The following is a 20418-nucleotide window of genomic DNA, read 5'->3' as shown; positions in this document are numbered from 1 at the left end:
ATATTGTACAATTTCATTATAGGAATGAGAGAGTTTTGCAAATGGCTTCCTACATCGTATGTCGCGTGTCTAATGGTATAAGAACGTACGCGCTGTTATAACACCCTTTACCACGCGTAAAGGTAAAAAGACGTATTTTTTCGCCCTTTGTATGTACGCGAAAAATGTAACGACACGTTCAAAACGTTAAAATTGAAAAATAGATGAATTGACGGCAAAAGGTCGTATTTATCGTCGGTTATGCCCTTTCATCACGAACCTTATGAAAACCAATCACATACACTAATGGTATAAGGTCGCATGTGCCCACATACGACTTCATACCGTTACGTTCGATATTATTTTTTGAATAAATAAAAAGTTTTAAAACTTCTTCCCTACATCGATAAATATTTATGTTCCGAAGTATTTTGCGTCGTTTACAAAAAAAAAAAAACACAAAACTGGCGGGTCTGACCTTATACCATTTATAGATGTAATAAATAAAAATATATCCTGGTGTTGAAAGGACGTATACATCAAACATAAGGCCTTTCAGCCTTTTTTATTTTTTCGGCCAATTTCAGTGGGAATATGCGTTTTGAGTGCTTTTGTAACGGATACCGCAAAAAGATAAATTATTTTCGCCCTTTTCCATCGAATTCGGCTTTTTAGCGCATACATCTTTATATCATCAGACACGCGATATAGGCGATGAGAAATCTCCGTCTCCCGTGGTGCAGAAAGAGTGAGAAGGAGATAGAGTCGGAGAGTGGCAGCTAAGTAAGCTTCCTGTCCTTATATACAGGCACTTCCTCCGAAACAAATTAGTTGAAGTGTGCGGCTTATTAAAGGCAGGCAGTACGTACGCTTTGAAAAGTAGGGTGTTTCTTCAGGGTTCCTCCACCTTGTACCGCTCAGATGACAGATAAGTCAGGTCTGACCTACAATTATTTATCACACAGAAGGAGCAGAAGAAGTAAAATATACCCCCAACGCTCAGTTTTCGCCCTCGAGGCTGCAGTTTATAAGGGGTGCAAAATTGTTGACATTAGTCACTTTTCAGGTACGATTATCATCTCTCGTGCGCACGGTAAAAGCGCGTGTTTATTATACGTATACAACGGTGAAACATCGTTCACGTTAGCTGAAAAATTTCAACCTTGACGAATATTTCTACGATTAATTTATCACTCGCACACAATGAAAAAAATCATACAATGAAATCGCGGCCAGGTGGACGTACGTTTTTCAAAAACCTAAAATTCTCCATTTATCACGAACGATGAGAACATCCAGTTATTGCTCCAGACTGCAGCGAGACGTAAAACACCATTCACGTTTATACCGTTGCATCGACGGGTATAATCAAGACCTCGTCGACGCGATCCTTAGCATTCGATATCGATAGACCGGCTTCCAGTATCGGTAGAAGACCTGGTCCCTCGGCGTATTACAGCCATGTTGATAAAGGTCTTGGATACCGTGGTAGGCGGAAGTCGAGAAAGAGCAACGTCGTTAGTCTGCATCGAGAAGAAACGACAGATATTGTTTCTTTCGGAAAATCGGGCTAGAGGGAAGAAAATCGTCCTAGTTTGGCATTCGGTATGTCTTGTATCTTCTGCGCAGCGAATTTTAAGAGGAAAATTCTTTTTCGGAACAGTAATGATTATAAGGATAACGAAGCAACGCGTATCTCTGGATGCCTCGTGTTTTTTTCCTCAAACAAGGTATAACCCGAGCGAGCGGTGCACCGGATTATACGCGTTTCGGAACCCGAGGCCTCTCAGCCGGCAATGTCAATTTCTATATCGCTCGGAGGGATGATCTTTCCTCGTTCCTCGACTCCACCCTCCCGGCATCCTTCCTCCTGCTTCTCTCTCTCTCTCGGTTCACCTGTTTCTCTGTTTCTCTGTTTTCCTGCCTTGGGCGAGGAGGGCAGCAGATAAGGCTACTCATTAGCTCAGACCTTCCCGTCTTATCTGATTACCCCTGGGGTATATCCTTTCTGGTCTTCAGTGTTTACCTCCTCGATCATGGCTGGAGTACCAAAATTCTAAGCGCGATTCGGAGAACCTGATAACCGCCTGATTGACCGAACTGACTCTTTCGTGTTCAACTTTTCCACGCGACGTGTCGGACCTGCGCAGCCTTTGTAAACGGATGATTTTTATACTCTCGATCTCCACTCAATTGCCGCATTCACCCCGTAACCGCGGGGCAGGTTCTCCATCCAGGTCCGACGTTACCCGGGATTCGAGACTAATTGCTAAGGCCGATACACGCCATTTTGCAACTGGGTTAGTCAGGGATTAAGCATCGTTGAATCACCATTGGCAATTCTACGTTTCTGCTCTCTGCTCTTCGCCATTTCATCCCTAGTAGTCTCGCGTGTTTTGCACCGGAATGCTTCTCGCTGAAAAAAAGCATAGGCGAACAGTCGATAAGCCGCCGTTTTATGACTGCTCGAAAAAAGCTCGTTGAAAACTTGTGAACCCAAAGCTGCAGGCTCGATTGTCAAGTTTCACGTCATCGCGCTAAGGAGTGTCTTTCAAGTCCCCCGTGCAGTACCAGAGCGAGGGGGATGGTCTCGATCGATTTGTTGAAAGCGTTGAAAATTCAATTCTACAGACAGTTTATCGCTTGGTTGATTAACGAACGCGGCTACCTATACACGCCGTGCCAACCGACCGACCGACAAGCCGACCAGCCGAACCCCCGCGTATTCATAATCTATTTAACGAGCGAAACAAAGGTGATCGAATTATATACCCAGCGTGCTGCAATTATTCAGTTCCACCGTATAACACGCCACCCGGCAATGCTTACGATTACCAACAAGGTTTTCCGCGTTTGTTTGCCCAGCGGTTTCGCGGTCTATTAACCGAATTATCCGTCGTTGTTGTACCCGCCCGCCCCCGCTACACCGCGAAACACAAAATTTCATCATCCGTACGTACGATAGACGTGGATATTCACCTGCCAATTTGATCTAGGAAGCTGCGGTAAATAATAAAGAATGAAAAACAGTAATCCGATCACTTTACCGAACGAACGCGGGAACTTTCTTTTCCATTTTTTCAGATTAGCACCCAATCGTAGTTCTCCTGCGGTTACAATTTTTGGTTAGATTAACACGAAAAATACTAGAAATAATGCGCGTCATGTCTGGATGTTGGTATGAAAATTGTGCAGCTGACCTGATATTAAGTGTCAAGATTATCAGGCGTAAGAAATTGTTGAAAACAATTTTCTAGAAGAAAAATAACAAAAAAAAAAAAAAAAAACACACAAGTTCACAAATCATTTTAACGCTCTTCCTCTTTCTTGTTACAGATGAAGCAGTAATCTCATCCCAAGGATCTCGCAGACCTGTAAGTTTTTCAATTTTTCATCCAAACAATAAACGAAAAGAAATGTAATTTTTCTGCAGAATGATTTCCACAGTGATTCTCATGGGACTGATATTGCGGTTCTCGATAGAAAAAGTATAAAATTGGGCCCTGTCGCTGTTAATACACATTGTGTTTAATTCGTCAGCTCTCATAGAATTGACAATCGTTCCTTATTGAAAAAAAAAAAAAAAGAAAAATCTATCCAGCCAAGTTCTTCCAACGAAATCGATCGCGACCAGAGGAGAGAAATCCGGGTCTCTCGTAATTGTAAGAACGATTATAGGGCCTGATTAGACCTCTGAACCTCTCTCGAACTTCCTCTCGACCGGGCTGCGAGTGGCCCATCAAGTTATGAGCCACGCCGGCGGGAGAGCGAGAGATAAAGAGAGCGAGAGAGAGAGAGAGAGAGAGAGAGAGAGAGAAGGTTGTTGGGCCAGGGTCGGTCATGGGGTGCCGGAAGCGAGTCGGGCGCCGAGTTGGTAGGGTAACGCGCACATGTATCACCAAGGAGTGTCTGAGCTGTCCGCACCAAGTGGCACACGACGCGTCCGCCTGTCCGAAATGTGCCTCTGGTACATACGTATACATTTATATGTATATACAGATATAGAAGTGCGTTATACCTGCCTTCGGCAGCAGCTAGCTTGAGCTGGAGCAGCCTCTCAGAGCGGCTTCTCGGATGTCCTAGGTCACCCATTGTTTTACTCCCTCTCGTGCCCCGAGGGCTTTTTCACACTGACCGTAAGACCTCGTCTTCTTTGCTGAGGGTTAGGCACCGGGGACCGTAGAGGGTTCTCGGTTACTTTATCAGCGCTTGACGTATATACCGCGACATGATGTACGAGGTTGGTCCCGCTTTCAGAAACTTCCCCCATCACACTCACCTCGCTCCCCTCGTTTTTTCTCGGTAATTTTGCTAATTTCCCAACAACCGGTACAAAAAAACAACCGTCTCGTTCGTATGCTTGACTGGCACCGCACTCTGAGAGGGTTGGATAGTCGGGAATGAATACTTTTTTGGTAATGCAACTGCAAGGCATATTAAATTCATTTATTCGCGAGCTACGATGATTATTCTAAAAAATGGAATGCGGCGGAAAAAAGCTTGGATGTCGATTTAATATTTCAAACTAGTTTAGACTAACGGTCAAGATTTGGTGTATTAATATTCAATCGATTACACGTTTTATTAGCTCATTTCTTTCAGAAGACTATTCCTTCCAATTTCCGCATACTAAGTACAAAAAACATTTCTTTGCCACGCTGTTATCGTTAGACGTTTAATCCTCCGATATCGCACTAATATTTGTTTCTAATTTTGATTAGAAAATCGCGTTATTGTACATACGGTTAAGAAATGAAAAAAAAAAAATAAAAAAATACTGCTTCAGTGAATTCGTGAACATCACTGTTTTCAACAAAATACGCCATTATGAAGTGAGAATGAAGAAGTCTACTAGATCTGCCTCGAAAGTAATTTGAAATGAAAAATCAATATCTAACCTCGCATCTTATTCATATATTCATTATTTCTAATTTTTTGCATTTTGATCAAACTAATCACAGTTTGCGAATAGAATCGATTTTGTTTCTTCTAAATCTCACAATGATTACGTCGTCGAATATTTTTTCTAAAGTCGTCCGGATATTTCGCGTCCAACGTCATTACACTGTTCGCATTATCAGTTTCAAGGTCAGCCACGAGGCGACTGGGCGTCCACATTGCCATTTAATCAAATGTATCCGATCAATTAGCATTCAATATATTCGCAGTTCCATACGTGGATTCCACGGTTTTAGGACCGTATCTCGGAGCTGCGGAGGGTGGAAAACTTTTGACAAAGCGGTGAACTAACTGGCGTAAGGGACATTTGCATAAACTGTATCACCGAAAGCAGATGGAGCCATCTGGTTTTAGAACTATATATTTGGGTATATACGTACATAAACAGCATAATTTCATCCAGCAAGTTCTCTTGCACTCCTCGGGGATAAATTTGCACGCGGAATGATTCACTGATTTCTCTTTCCATTATAGAAATGCCATTACAGTACGCGTATTTCATGGACGTAATAATTAATCATTAACGAACGTACGGCAATCGAGAAAAATATCTTGGCTAGAGTTTTGCTCTTTTTTGTCCACTTAATACTTCTCATTATAAAAAATGAGGGAGCGAAGTACGTGCATCCGAGAAGCGCGTCTTCAGCATGGGGAGGTTTATACGCGGATGAAACGGCGCCGACTCGAAAGAGTGATTAATTTTTCTATAGCGCGGTAAATTGCCCTGTATGATATAGTGTTTTCCTCCAGACCCTTGGACTCCGCTTTCTTGGGTAATCGGTGGGTTATTAAGATAAGCCAATTGTCCGCAGGGTGCAGCTGCTCGCCCTTCATGCGGGTTTCCCGCGGCAGCTTCTAAAACCGCGCTCATGATTCCGTAATGAATGTGTTAATTTTTCATGGCCAAGAATTATACCGCAGTGATTCGGCCAAAGTGTATCCAGCACTGAAATTATATTTCATTATTGTGATTAGCGTCGTTTGAATTTTGTTTCATTCTCAAGTTCTCATCCAAACTTGTAGTAAAACAGATTATTACAAATTTAGAGCCGAGTTTTGAGACCGTACACAGACGAGAAAAGACGAGAGAAATGAAAAAGGAAGAGAAAGAATGTGGTAAAATTTATAACTGTTATCAGGCAAACTCTCAAGGATATCTCTTCTTACTTCCGAGTGGATGGCTCGAACAATGTAGCTAACATAACCTAACATAGCGTAACATAACGTAACATAACATAACCGCGATACTCATGGAAATGCTTTTTTAACCCCTACAAAATGGCGTATAGATATGTATACGGAAGTAAATAGCTATATACCTACCCGTATGTATCTTAGGAAGATAAAATCTAACGCAGTTTCCTACCCATTCGGTTGTGTGTATATATATATATATATATGTATGTATATAATAATAATAAGAGCGCCTGCGGGATATATATACCAAGAGAGAAAAGCTGCGCCCACTTATTATTGGTGCACTTTATTAGTGATATTAAAACAACATTACGTAACGCGGTATTATATCGATCCAACCTTGAACTCTTGCGAGTTAATAAGGATAAACGATGTATGTAGAAAATAGAAAAGATTAAGTACATGGCTTTGTTTCTTCTCCGTATTTTTCATGACAACGTTCGACCTTGCGAGTGATTTGCTTGCCGATTTATTCTAAATATTACGTCAAAAGAAATTAATTCCCCCAACTATTTGCGTCACAATATAATTTTCACGATGCCAGGTTCTTGAAGCTTTTGCTTTCGAATGTAAATTTTTTACACTGCGATTGAAAAAAAAAGGAATAAATAAAAAATACCATTTCAACGATATAAAAAAAATTCTAAATTACTTGATAGTTAAAGTTTGTTTCGTTAATTTCAAAATTCTCGCTGCTGTTGAAAGAAACAGCTTTTTTCGGATCAATACACGTTAATCGTGCGTAGGAAAATATCTAAAAATTCAATGTACAGTTCTATAGCGGTAAACGGTTGGATTTGAGCGTTGAAAGCCACTTAAATTGAGCTAGAGCACACCTCGAGTCTATCTAAATGTACTCGTATACCACCTTCGTGCGTAAACGTACATTTCGGCAAACAAATGCAAACGAGGGACTCAGTTTTCGCCCTCGGACGTTAATGTCTCGAGACAGAGATCCTCCGTTAACCAACCTTATGAATAACTAATTCGCAGAAATTATCATAGGCATTAGTATCTGCCGAGTGGTGCTGGTATGCTAATATCAAGGTACGGATATACCTACCGGGTGTATAAGCAGGCGTACCAATGATGAAAGTGTTGTTTTTCGCAGCTGCTCCGTAAAGATTCTCGCAGTTGAAAGATGAGTCTGTGAAATGGGCGTTATTAGCTGATTTACTCATTTCATTTGTTTGCAAATTATCGAAGGACGAATACAAGCAAAACAGTTTTGTTATCGATCATTCCACGCTTCTAGGCGATTAATTATTAGTCAGAAAAAATCAATTTTTATCTTTTCTTTTCTTTGGGAATCACAGCTTAACGAAAAATAAGGGATTTTAACAGAGATAGATCAAACAAATTTTCAGCCTGATGATTCAAAATGATAGATCGATATCGTAAGGGTGGTAGATTGCGTAACTGTTATTCCCTTCGGTAAAGAATCAACGAGAAACAAAAATGACGAATACAATACGAATGAAAAGATACGGAATGACGTTTCAACATTGTTGCGGAGTACAGTGCGTTTGCAATTATTAATTTATAAACCAGACCCGCTTTATCCGTGAAAGTATTATTTATTGCAGCGGTAAACCACCTACTAAAATGGAAAATAGATTTCGCATGCAGAACGCGTGTCGTTTGTTTGCTGCTGCCGCTGCCCTGCAACCGGGGATGTATTAATCCGTCCTGGATCTGTACAATCGATAAATTGTCGGTGATGAATAGTTGAGTTCGGTTTTATGTATCCATGACGAAGTTACGCACGGCGAAGCTCAGCTGGTTTAATTTCTATGTAAATGGATTTTATTGCGAGACCTGCAGGGATTGAATGTCGGGGTGACGCGGTGACTTTATCGAAACCATTTCAAACTCGCGGCGTCGCGTCGTCGGTGCAGATTGTTCTTTAGGATTTGGCTAATCCGTACTAACTCGTCGTTCGCAAATTACACGAGCAGAGTTTTTTTCCTCAGAACAAGGTAAGAGCTATAAATTGAAATGAATAAGTAAAGGAATAAAAAAACTAAAAGCTCGTGGATCGAGAATTTCTTTCCTCCCTCGGCGTAGCATCTCTTTTTAAATCAAAAAACTTGCTACCGTCGCCGTTTCGGACTCGTAAATGTAGGCAGTTACTTTATATTTCAAGAACGCTAAACGCAGCGATGTGCGTCGCGGATTGGCTGGATAGTGCGGTTCTGCCGCCGAGGCTAAACTTTACAGCTTTAAGAGGTTTACAGCCGAGCTCTCGCATGTACCTTGTATAGAGACCGCACACGCGCCGATAGGTATATAATACACAGGTGACGGCTTTCGAGGAGGAGGTTCCTCTCCCTGAAAAGCCCGTCACGTTTTATCGGTTAACGCTACACCGCCGATCGCATGCATTCATACATATTACATGCGTAGCTGTTTGTGTGCGAGTCAAGATAAAGAATTCCTCTCTATCGATTGATGGATGTACAACGCGCATACTACGCGTACCAATTGCGCGCGTATCCGTCAATACAGCCTATGTGTGGACGCATGTTTAGATACCTTATATGTATACGAGTACACCGAGCAGCAGGAAGCGAGGTATCAGCCTTTGAATCAGCCTTCAAATCCCTGCTTTATTTTACGCTGATACAACTCTTGAGAGAAAATTTCATTTCCTCGACAGAGACACTCGGTACGGTACGGTGGGGTGTAAACGTAGGTATGCACAAGGGTTTCGGAGTACAGAGCAAGGTGGAAGGCAGCCTCTTGCAGGAACGTTTACGAGCGCAGGACACTTTCAGGACGAAAAGTTCCTACGATGTTCTTCCTCACCTCTTCGCTCTTTTCTTCCCTTCGTATCTACTTTCCCACCATAGATTCTACAACACACACACCCACACCCACACACACCACCTCTTTCAACGAACTTTCAAAGTTATTAAAACTTTCCTTAATGGCGGTGCAGGTTTTAGATTTGATTAGACAGTCGTTCAAGCTCCGGAGCGGAATCGTTGCTCAGGATCTTTAGCAGCGTGTACATGCAGTATATAGTATGACTGTGCAATACCTCGATTCCAAAACAGGAGAATCAACTATGTGTAGCAACAGAAAATGTTCCAATCAAATTTTTGATTCCTTTTTCGTATCCTGTATAACGTCTTGAAGGATAGTTTTTTTTTTTTTTCGCATCGGCGTTAACGTCGAGGCGGATAAACAGAGAGGTCGAGTGGCTTTTCAATTCGGAAGTACGGAACTCTCCTCAGGCAGGATCTAGACTGCGAATTTTATGGCTCAACGCGTTACTGTTTCCTGCAGGCTATACAACTCTGTGCTGCTCGTATATTCAAAAATGGATATGACATAACGACGCCTTATCGCACTCAGATAGTTTACCCTACGATACTTGTGCGCTGTATGCGTAACCCACGCATGTCGGTATATAGGTATATTTTAAACCATACTTATGTACTCGGGTCTTGCTTCGGTATAAGTGAATGTTGTCGTCAAATTCGCCCTTTGAAAGTATGGAATAAGAAAAAGAGAACGGGGTTGGGAATGTGAGTGAAGACACGCGTTAATTCAGTTCGGGAAGGTGACTCAGTTGGTATATACGTGATATCTGAAAATTGTAAAGTTGCTAGGACGAGTCTTAGGGAGTATTTCAAAGAAATATTATCGACGACGATACAAGAATAAGGTTGTTTCCAGCCGAAAGTCTCAAATAACAGAGAAAAAACTTGGGGAAGCGGAATGAAAGGAAAAAAAGGATATGCCAAACACATCTCATTAAGGGTTGCTTGTTCCCAAGCAATTTCGCGAAGCAGGTTCTTGGTAGAATTTCCATAATGTACGTATGTTGCTTGGTAGGTATTCCGTGGTTGAGTCGGCGGGCATAACAACCCCGCAGTCTAGTCGTGAGATGTAGAACGCTGGCATTTCTCTACCATGTTGCAATTAAAAATATGACCAGTCAAAGGATGCCTACAGCGTGTAACAGCGGCTCTCGAGAGTCGAGAGGTAAAGACCTGGAAGAAGGATGAAAAATAGTGCCAAGAAAATAAACGAAAAAAAAAAAAAAAACAGCAAACGGTCTCACTCTTTCGTGTATCGACCCAATCGTCGATGAAAACGACAAATCCTCGGCGATGAAGAATGCTCGACGACTCAACAACCGCGAGTTAGAGATAAGTTATCTGTTCGAGTGGCGGAATCAACGATCACGAAGGAAGAAGCGCCTTGCAGTGAGATGCGGATGCAGTCACTTGGGGGCTGCAGGCGAACCCTCCTCGAGCTTGGAAGCTCCGGGAACGGCGTTGCGCACAAAGGACGCTTTAGGGGCGGAAATTATTTCAGTGCAATAATTACGCAGTACGCTCAAAAGCCGACCGACAACTCGCTCACGCAACGGTCTCACTTTGAAAGTGAGAGGGAGACTCGTAGCAACTTGGGGTTATAAATACGTATATCGTGGGAGCCATTAGCGGGGGCGGCTTCTACGCCCCTCAACGGAGACAGTTACTTGTCCACGAGGATTCGGCCGCCTCTTCCTTCCGCTCCTATAACACGACCCGGTTTACTTCTAGCCAAGAGTGTGGGGTTGGGTATACCTTGAAAGGTGTAATTAACTGTTATTGTTCACTGTGTGACGTAAAAGGGAGACAAGGCTGATACACTCGAGACGGCTAAGCACGTATGGATAGTAGAGGTGTATCGGTTATCCGGTTGAAACGAGGCTTTTCACAACGATAAAACGTAATCCTGACACTCTTTGCTTTACCAAACGATTCGATACGTAAATGTGCAGATTCGATGGGTTGAATCGCACTACGGAAATATAGTGGAAAGTGATTTTACCCCGTTGCAGAGAGCGATGATAGATTGATTCGTCGTTATTCAGAGATTGTTACGGTCAGGGTTGTATTCTGCACTTTCCGCAACGATGCAATATGTATGATTGTGGAGATCGCTAATCGGGTGTGTTAATTTTTGATTCGGTCAGCAATGATTTAGTTATTATCACGATGGCACAGATTTAAATCGTCATTATTGTTTCAAAATTAGGACGCCACTGTGATTACCCCGAATTCTCATCAATATTGATGGCAATGGTTGCAAGTATTTCAGGCCATTTTCCTACAACCGGAAGTCTATTAAATTAAAGCTAAAGTGATGCATCGATGAAATAAATATATTATCCATTAACCGCGTTTCAGTAATTTCCAACTGTGCCAATTCACCTCGCGTATATAAATAACGCGAGCTGTCAATTTTCCGGCAAAATTATTACACGCGAATGTTTGTAATTCCAGTTAATTACCCCCATCCCGTTCCAGTAAATAAACTTTTTCTTCCCAGTCGTTTCTATTTCTCTTTCTGGAGAAAACATACATCTGAAAAACGAACGTTGCGCGCAACGGGAACAGGCGTAATATAAAGTAGAAAAAAAATGTTCCGGAGCTTGAAGGCAGAAGCTGGAGGTAGATGAAATAGGCATAACTTGGGGAGAGAACGAATGGGGGCAGTTCCGTGACGCACTAATGTGTTTTGTCTCTAGGTCGGGGATTGTAAAAGCGTACCGTCCATTTTCGCCCAGTATTTCTCCCTCCTTGGTTTCAGCCGCCTGGCAGAGAGCGGTGGCTCCTATTTGCCGTTGGAACAAATTTATCCCCAAATTACCATCAATGCACCAACACCACCATTACCACCACCAGCAGTAGCAGAAGCAGCAGCAGCGGCAGTGCGGCCGCTCAACCCCCAGGATTCTACAGAGCAAAGGAGTTAATGGAGCGGCTAAGTGCACCATAATCACGAAACGTAAACATAAATAGAGCACACACAACCCTGGAGGCACCGGGACGTGTATTATTATCCTGACTTACTCAAAGACTCCTTCATCTTTTAGCGTACTTAGGCGCGTTCTTACCCTCCGGCTCTAATGTCACGGTAACATCGTTCTCATGTAAAATTTTCTCCGGTATATTCCGTATTACTTAGATACACGACACACGACCGATGACTAATCTCCGAACGATTGGATGGTGGCGAAAATTTTTCGATTCCGCTATTTTTAAGCGCACAAGAAGCTGCGCTCTTTCGGACATCTCGTCGCTGATATTTTCTAATTTACCATTTTCATCCACTCTCCGATCTCTTCTCTTGCGTACATCTTTCCATGGTTTTTACCCTCTTCAAGCTTTCCCGAGAAATCCCGCAACGGCAATCCAGGTAAATGCATTCCGCCAACATGCGTTACGTGGTACATTAATCTTGAGCAGTGTTTATAGTTTCCACCGTGTTTCGAATCGTAGGGAAATCCTTTATTCCGGTAAAACCGCTACGTTTCTCGGGTGTTCCGTATTCTTCTACTCCTTTTCATTCCTCCCGTTTCTACTTCTTCTTCTTCTCCTGATTCTCCTGCACTCTACAGCCGGCAAACAATCAGGGAAATTCCTCCAGAACGGAATTTCACTGGCAACCGCTGTAGAAGATAAACCAGAATCTGGCTCTGCCTGTCGAGTCTAACACACGCGAAATATCGATTATCAAAACCCAGTACAAGCCTGCAGGACATGTACTTCAATCCTTCCACCACGCGATTCCCTCTCGGCGGCTGTAAGTCAACGTCCCGAGAGTTTCGACGCTGCCAAAAAGTCTTCGAACGCTAGATTCTCCTCTTTATTTACTGCTCAGGATTTAGGACGCTTTGCGAATATAAGGTTTGGGATCTACCTATGCCGCATTACCTCGTATAAGAGATTTCTTCCCACGTATGTATCAGTTCACAGAGCTGCGTATCTACGTTACTCGGAATCCGATCTCATTTTGACGAATTTATTTCGACTTTTCGGGAAAAGCAGGATAACGGAAAAATAAGGATAGACCATATCTCAGTGCTTGGTGAAAATGTGTCGGTTTCCGTTGGGGTAATACAGTTGTATTTTTTGCCACCCCAACATCTGCACCGTATGGTACGTCTCACCTGCATGTATAGATAAGTATTGAGAAAATTACTGTCACCACTGTTGTGAGATACTAGTGAAATAAATGTCGCGGTAACGAAAAAAGCCCGTACACGATTTTTTTCGTCGTGTGTAATATATTTAAGCGAGGAAAATTGAAAGCGGGAAAACCGTTGAAATGCAAACAGTTCTGAAAGGTTTAACAATCTTTTTCGTCGCATTAAACTTTGCTCATCCATCAACGGATTGGAGATAAAACACGTTTCCCCAAAGACGGCAACAGTATTTGACCTTACGTCTTAAATACGCTTCAGAAAAAGGCGGCTAGGTATTTACCAATAAACTCACAAGCTCTGTGCCGGCCGTATTCTTCTCGTCCAAGAAGAAAGTTCGAGAAACGAAAATTATTACGCCTCTTTCAATTTGTTCATCCTCTTCAGCTGAATGTTTTACTGGCTTTCAGTTATGCTCACTGTGAAATAGTAAAAAAAATTGTTGAAAACGCAAGAAAGAAAGCAAGTCGTGACCTTCGAGAAAGGAATTTATAAGCGATTTCATACGGCCAACCGTGTAAAATGATTCAAATCACAGAATCAATTTTCCTTCCCTTCATTATTTAAAAATTTAATTTCATTTAAAAATTCCTCGCTCGGGAGGGACTGTAATTTCTTATCCCGCCTGGATTCGTTTTATACTTGACTTATGGGGGTTTCCAGGCCCCGCGGTATAACCGGAACCTCTTTAAATTCCACCTTCCATTTTAATCTGACCCGTGTCTCGCGGACTAACGGACGTTCCGCGATCAGTATTGATGACGCCGCTCCACCACGTTTCCCTATAAATCATTCAGCTTCCCCTTTGCTTCCCCCCCGCAGGCAACGCTTTCAGGAATAATTAAGGCTAGACACGAAAGTTCGAATTGAAGCATCGAGCAGCTCGGACGAATTTACATTGATCAGCGTGTTTTTATTTTCTACATTGAATTTTTTTCTTATTTTGCGCATCATGACGTCGCGCATTTTTGAGAAACTCCTGCGATAAATTCCAGACTTGGTAGCAATTGCGTCAGGAATGAAAAAGCACGCAGCAAGGATTTTACGAAAAGTTGGAAAAAAAAGCAACATTTTTTATGTAGATTATATGTTTATCTGCCTATCGTGCAACAATCCAAGTGGCTACTTGAGGCTTCAAGCCGATCGCGTGCGACCTGAACGTCGACGATCGTCATCGACTACCGCAACCATCCAGCGATGCAGTTTACAATGTAGTTCGCAGCTGATCTGTGATCAAATTAACCTGCGTTCACTCTTATCCTTCGCTTTTGAAAACTACAGCACTGGCTTATCGTCGTTCTGATCTTTAAAGTTGCAGGTACTCGGCTGCATGCGTTTTGAAATAAAATTGCAGGAAAAATTGTAACAGCGACATTCCTGGGTCTTAGGTTCGGTAGAACATTAATCAGTTGACAATTCTGTATCGATATTCAAATACTTCACATTTATTCGTTTCCCTGATAAAATGATTTTTTTGTTTTCGTCAAGGATCAGTTTGAATTATCATCAGGTTCGAGTTCGAAAGGTTAACCTGATGATTTCAGTTTCCGACGAAAGACATAATTTAGCAATTTTGGCTTTCTCTGAAATTCGTTAAACCGTAATGAAGCAAAATATTCTCATATTCTGTAAACTCAGCTCCTGTAGATTTATTCTAAAATTGTAGACTAGTGACTTCTGAAAAACGTTTTGTTCTGGTAATATTACTTACTTCAACCTTGTTGATTTTTTTTTGTAAAACATATTCTAAAGAATGAGATTAACCAATCGTCCGATGACCCTTTAAAGGCATAGCTGATGTTTAAATTTGAATGTACTTAAATTCACAATATTTTAAAATTGTTGACGCTCGAAAGATTCATCCGAGTCTCGTTTTGTGCTCAACGTTCGTTTTACCTTCCATGCTGCGTGAGCTGGTACGACAGTCTTAGGAAGAAAAAGTATTTGGGTCAAGGCAATGAATGAAGGGTTGGTCTCAGCGTTGAGAACTCGGTGCAGGGCTTTAACACTTGGCATAAACCTAAAGGTACCTCGTAATTCCCTATTTGTTTTTTGTACTTTTTTCCTCTCCCGGTTCCTTTATCTCTTTCGTTTTTCTGTTTTATTTTCAAAGGGAAAAGAAACGCAGAAAGAGAGAGAGAGAGAGAGAGGGGGGGGGGGGGGGGGGGTGCAGAAAAAAACGATGCAGGAGGAAGAGAAGAAATTCATTTGTGCGACCAGAAACAGGTGCGAGAAGCGGGAGTCGAGTTTGCCGCGTGCTTCGTGTCAAGTAACGCCGATGTAAATAGGAACGTAAATGACAAATAAAATTAAGAGGCTGTAATATACGACCTAATAAACGTAGAAGTTAGTTAAAGACCAACGGCTGCGGGATACGTGCCTTGACGATTTCACTTGAATATAGAGCGTGCAGTTGCATGTCGTAGCTGGAAAACTGATATTATTCTTTTTCCCTTTTCGAAAAGAGGAATAAAGTAGGAAACAATGTTCAATGCACGATGATTGCAATCAGGGAGACATCTGTACAATGAAATGAAAATTAAAAATGTTTTAGTCTATTTTATTATAGAAAATTTTCCTGCCGCAATTATAATTACCAAGGTTTTCTCACTCCTTGGTATAATACGTCTTGTATTCCCTTCGGAGTAACCTAGTAACTCGGATGATTTTCTTTGGTAAAAGGAGAAGAGCCGTGAGTTTGTCAAATTAGTAAGGTCTCACATGTTACACCATGAACGTCCCCGACGCGGGTGTTAAATACCAAAGGTTGGTGGGTGTTAAGAATTCATCCTCCGCTACTGATTATCCGGTGGGCGTACACGCCGAGCTTAGGTTCGGGTTGGCTTACGTTACGCTTATCATTTATGGTCCCGGGTGAAGTGAAGTTGTACGCGTAGTCTGCTCTGCGGTAGGCAGACAGGCGACGAGGCCGGGAGGCGCAGACTTACTCACCCCGGGGGTCTGAAAGCAGCCTTCCTTCCTTCCTTCCTTACTTGCTTGCTCCCAGTGTTGGAACTTCAGGGTATGATTGATACGCGAATTTGAAACTTGAATGAAGAAACATGATCGATTTAAAACATTGATACCAACCTACCACTGCATCGTTCCGAGCCCTTTCAAATCCCGCGCTATAATTCTGATTGATCGAGCCTCCCTTCCTGTACCTTTAAAACCTTTCCGTTGTAGTTTGCCTATCCCATCCCTGTCATATTATAATATAACCTCAGCTGATGTGAGTTCAGCTGTGTTTGAAATGTCGCTACGTTGGCATCGAAGTCGATGAAATCGCGGTTACCCGGAGGTTCATGTATAACACACATTCGAATGTATGTACAAACAATGTGCCGCCCCACGACGCGTGCATCCCGTGACTTATTTTCGGCACTCGTGTATCGTAACTTTCGATCTCATTCGACAAAAAATTCTCTCTCTTTTTTTTTTTCATCCGAAACCTGCAATTTCCCTCCGGCGAAAAAAGCTGTACAACTGATGGGAAACATTCGCGCTTCAGAAGAAGCTCGTCTTCCGGGAAGTCTGTGAAAGTTTTGATTGTTGCCAAAAATCCAGGGTTTCCTTGTATCTGGCAAGTTTTACCTTCGTTTCGCTTCGTTTTTTTTTTTTTTTTTTTTTATTTCTTTCATTTCTTTCTCCCTTCTTGCCTCGCCATGTCCGATTGAGCGATAGGCTGAAAGCAACGTTTGAAACTTTTCCAATGCCACATAATACCTATCGTGTTTTGTTACCGCCACAATATTGCAAAAATTGTCTGTATGTTTTTATGAATGAAAAAAGACGTTGTATCATAATCAGTTATCGAATTGAACCAATGTAAATTGAAATCTGACAGACAATGAACTACGATAACAAATTTTTCATTTTTTCAGGATCATCGATCCCCGATCCAGGTGCCAAGGACCGCGGCGTAATCGGTGAGTTACAAAACCGGAAGTTTATTCCATTTTACTCGGTATCGAATGTAGTGCTTATTATTTGCCGGAATATAGCCGAAGCAGACTTAAATTTGTCGTCGCGTATTCGTAGCGACACGGTTTCAAACACATGGCTGGTGGTAGCTAGGTAGGCATGTAATATATTTTCCTGTCCAGGATACTTTTATCATGCAAATAATTTCGCAAATAACCGTAGGGTACTTTTACCTCTTTTACTCTTCTCCCCCAAAACTCGGCTCTACATATTTACGTCTCTTTCCCCTGTACCCTATCCCTTTTTTTCGCGTAGCTTCGTAATAACCAGTATATTCACTTGTTCATTATGCCTCTGTGCGCCTCTCGTTTCCCCGCCCCGTCCCGCCCCGATCGTTCGCCGCGGGCACCGTACCAAAAGTTACAAAATTATGTTACAAATTGAGTACCAACGTATACGTACACACGCATGCACGCTCGATTTCCCCTAACCGATAAATAAATTCGCTCCCTAACTCTCGGCGCGGGCGTTTTCTTTTTTCTTGTTTTTTTTTTTTTCTATTTTCTTTATTTTTTCGGATAAAGCGGGGGCGAGGAGGTTAAAAGAGTCCTGGGAAACACGTATGGCGCGTAACAAATGAAATACCTAACCAAGTCAGCTAGTCATTATTATTATCATCATTATACTATATGTCCTGCAGGCAGTAATTATTTGAAAATGATGATAATAGTAATTCAATAACTTGCGCGCGACAAACGCCCGCCATGCACGAGGCGCTCGAATATTTGTCGAAATGATTGTATGAAAATATCACCGTATTTATTTCGCATGACGGATATTCGACCGGCAGGGTTTTCGCTCCGAGTCGCGTTTTAATGGCCCGAAGCATTTTCCGAGACTCGATTAGAATCTCTATGTTAAATACGCATTCGCTAGACGCGGGGATGTAGAAGCAGGTGGCTAACATCTGTCCGCGTATGTGCAATAACCCAAGCAACGCCTCGTGACCTACAATGAACCTAGGTTATATGTATAACATGGTAATGCGCATAACCGTGTTGTTGGTTGGATAAAATATGCTGCTTGCGGGGGGTGTCGCAGCGTGTCCCATTTGTTATAAAAATTCTCAGTCATCTGCGTATTTCTCAAAGTAGAAAATGGAGAAAGATTACAAGATGAAACGGTTCCATTAATAATATCGATTTTATCGAAGACACCCGATCAATCATTTCACAGAATTCATCGATGACTTCGTCAATTTTATACCAATTCTGATTTTCGATATTTCGTCTTTCTACACTTTGATTTTTCCAGATTTTGACTTTCCATTGTACACTTAAAAGTTATGTATAAAATGGATATTCTCGTCTTGAGAAAGGCCGGTGTTCCGCGCCTTTTGTTTTTTTACAAATTTTTCGACGTCTTCCCCCCTTCCCTCCGCCCAAAACGAACGTTTCGTCAGCTGACGAATTGTGATTTAAAGTGACCACCATACGACCCTTCCTCAATCTGTGGGTAAGGACGGAGGCTTTCGTGGTATTTTGTAATTCGGTCCGTGCAAATCGACCCTCCTCGCTGCCGCTTTCGTACTCCACCCTGACGTATCGGCAATGTATAAATCAGAGGCGAGACCCTCGGGCGGCTGGTTGGGCGAGTGCTTTTGCCTTCAGAAATTCGCCCGGGTCATGTTGATGGGATCGCTTTGGGGTCTCCGGGACATTTTACCTCGCAAATTAATAAACTATCCAGTCTTTGGGGCGAGGTTGTCGCCCGACGATGGAGAACCTTCCTTGGTTACATTTAATGTCGAAGCGGATACAGTTTGCGACGTGTCTATTGTAAAACCGCGACCAAAATGAGCAGGAAGAAAGATTACATGTGAGAATTAGATCGTTCGCTTTTGTTTGAGATCGATCTGTTTCACTCTCGAAGATTTTACTCATCGTCTTCTCTATGATTGGTTGTACGGATTATTCATCGGATATAAGAATAAAAAAAAAAAAACCTAAATATGATTAAAGCAAATATTCAGCGAGATATATAAAGGCGAGGTTCAACTGCCTCACGGTTCTCGTGAATTTCCTTTTAATACACTCAGCGAGTAAACCCAGGCATGATGAAGATGCTACGTTAGCAGGGAAATCCTTTCAAGATCGACCCTATATGCAAGTCTTTGATCCTTTTTACTTGGCGGAGGAAAACTTCGGCATAGTGAACTAAGTGGGCTTTTTAATTGGTGCGGTAGAAAAAGGAAAAGAGAAGCTGAAGAAAAAGAACGACGAATGAAAAGTAGGAGGATAAAAAAAATATATATATATAACAAAAAAATAAAAATAAAAATCTCCGTCTTCGTTTCTTATTCAGAGTTTATTTGAGCCGTAAGTTTACCTTACTCTCAAACTTCATTCAGTGTACAGGCTATCCTGCGTTCTTAAAAATCCCCAGTATTTTATTTCCGTCCTGAGAATTATTATATATTATAAAGAAGAAAAAAAAATATAAAACGATTTTCCTATTCTGAATTTGAAATCTTACGCTGTATGGCATTGATTTTTTACTTGTCATCACCTTTGATGAATATAATACAAGAAAAGTATTGGTTTCGGTAGAAAATCACTTTCTCTGATTCTAACGAATCGTTACGTTTATGAACCTTCAAAATCTGAAAAACAGGCTTTTAGAAAATGATGGTCTGGATGAATAAATTGGAAAACTTGCAGGATTTTACAACCAATTGATAGGGCTGAAAAATAGATTGTTTCGTTTAATTTGATGATAAATCGATGTGAATATGTTTTACCGAAAAACCTATACTTTTAATGTTAGTTTTGTTAGTTGAATCTTTGTGATTAAATTCAACTGACTCATCATCACAAACATCTATACTAAGTTATTTTAGAAAAACAACAGAAAACGAACTCGATGTCAAAAGCAATGTGTGTGTGTAAGATCGGATTGCTAATTTAAAAATAACATGTGAAGTGTGTTACCGCGATACAGTTTACAGAATTTTCTTTCGAAAAGAATATTAGTTATTTTGATTTTCATTGGTAAAAATAAATTATTTTATAAACGTATCCTGAACAATTCAGCTCTGAGTTTTGAAAAAGTGCTGTATTTCCGTGCATTAATTTTACTCCATACTCCAAATATGTACTCTCTGCACTCGTTGTGGTGATCAATCCCTTTGATGTATTTCATAAATTTTCCACACAGTTTGTTTCCTAGTATGTTTTTTATACTTCGTTTTTATTTTTCCACATATACGTACATATAATTCATACATTCCGCACGATGATTAACATCTATATGATATAATTCCTGGTATTTTTACTGTCCTGCGATCAATGATGTTGCGGGTTTTCTGCAGA

The 20418-nt window shown here is 41.5% G+C and overlaps 1 protein-coding gene across 2 annotated transcripts in view; it reads left to right on the top strand.

Annotated features, from left to right (window-relative positions):
- The window catches only part of LOC124213138 (leucine-rich repeat and immunoglobulin-like domain containing-NOGO receptor-interacting protein 4), a 236524-nt gene that overhangs the window by 4478 nt on the left and 211628 nt on the right, over positions 1 to 20418 (top strand). For both annotated transcript variants that reach the window (XM_069133335.1, XM_046614082.2), the window contains 2 exons: positions 3316 to 3353; positions 17008 to 17052. The gene's annotated coding sequence lies outside the window, so the exon portion shown is untranslated. The remainder of the gene's footprint in view (positions 1 to 3315; positions 3354 to 17007; positions 17053 to 20418) is intronic.

Source organism: Neodiprion pinetum, chromosome 2 (genome assembly GCF_021155775.2).
Source record: "Neodiprion pinetum isolate iyNeoPine1 chromosome 2, iyNeoPine1.2, whole genome shotgun sequence".
Taxonomy (NCBI): domain Eukaryota; kingdom Metazoa; phylum Arthropoda; class Insecta; order Hymenoptera; family Diprionidae; genus Neodiprion; species Neodiprion pinetum.
The sequence above is the reverse complement of the archived record's forward strand: the minus strand, read 5'-3'. Positions and strand labels throughout refer to the sequence as shown.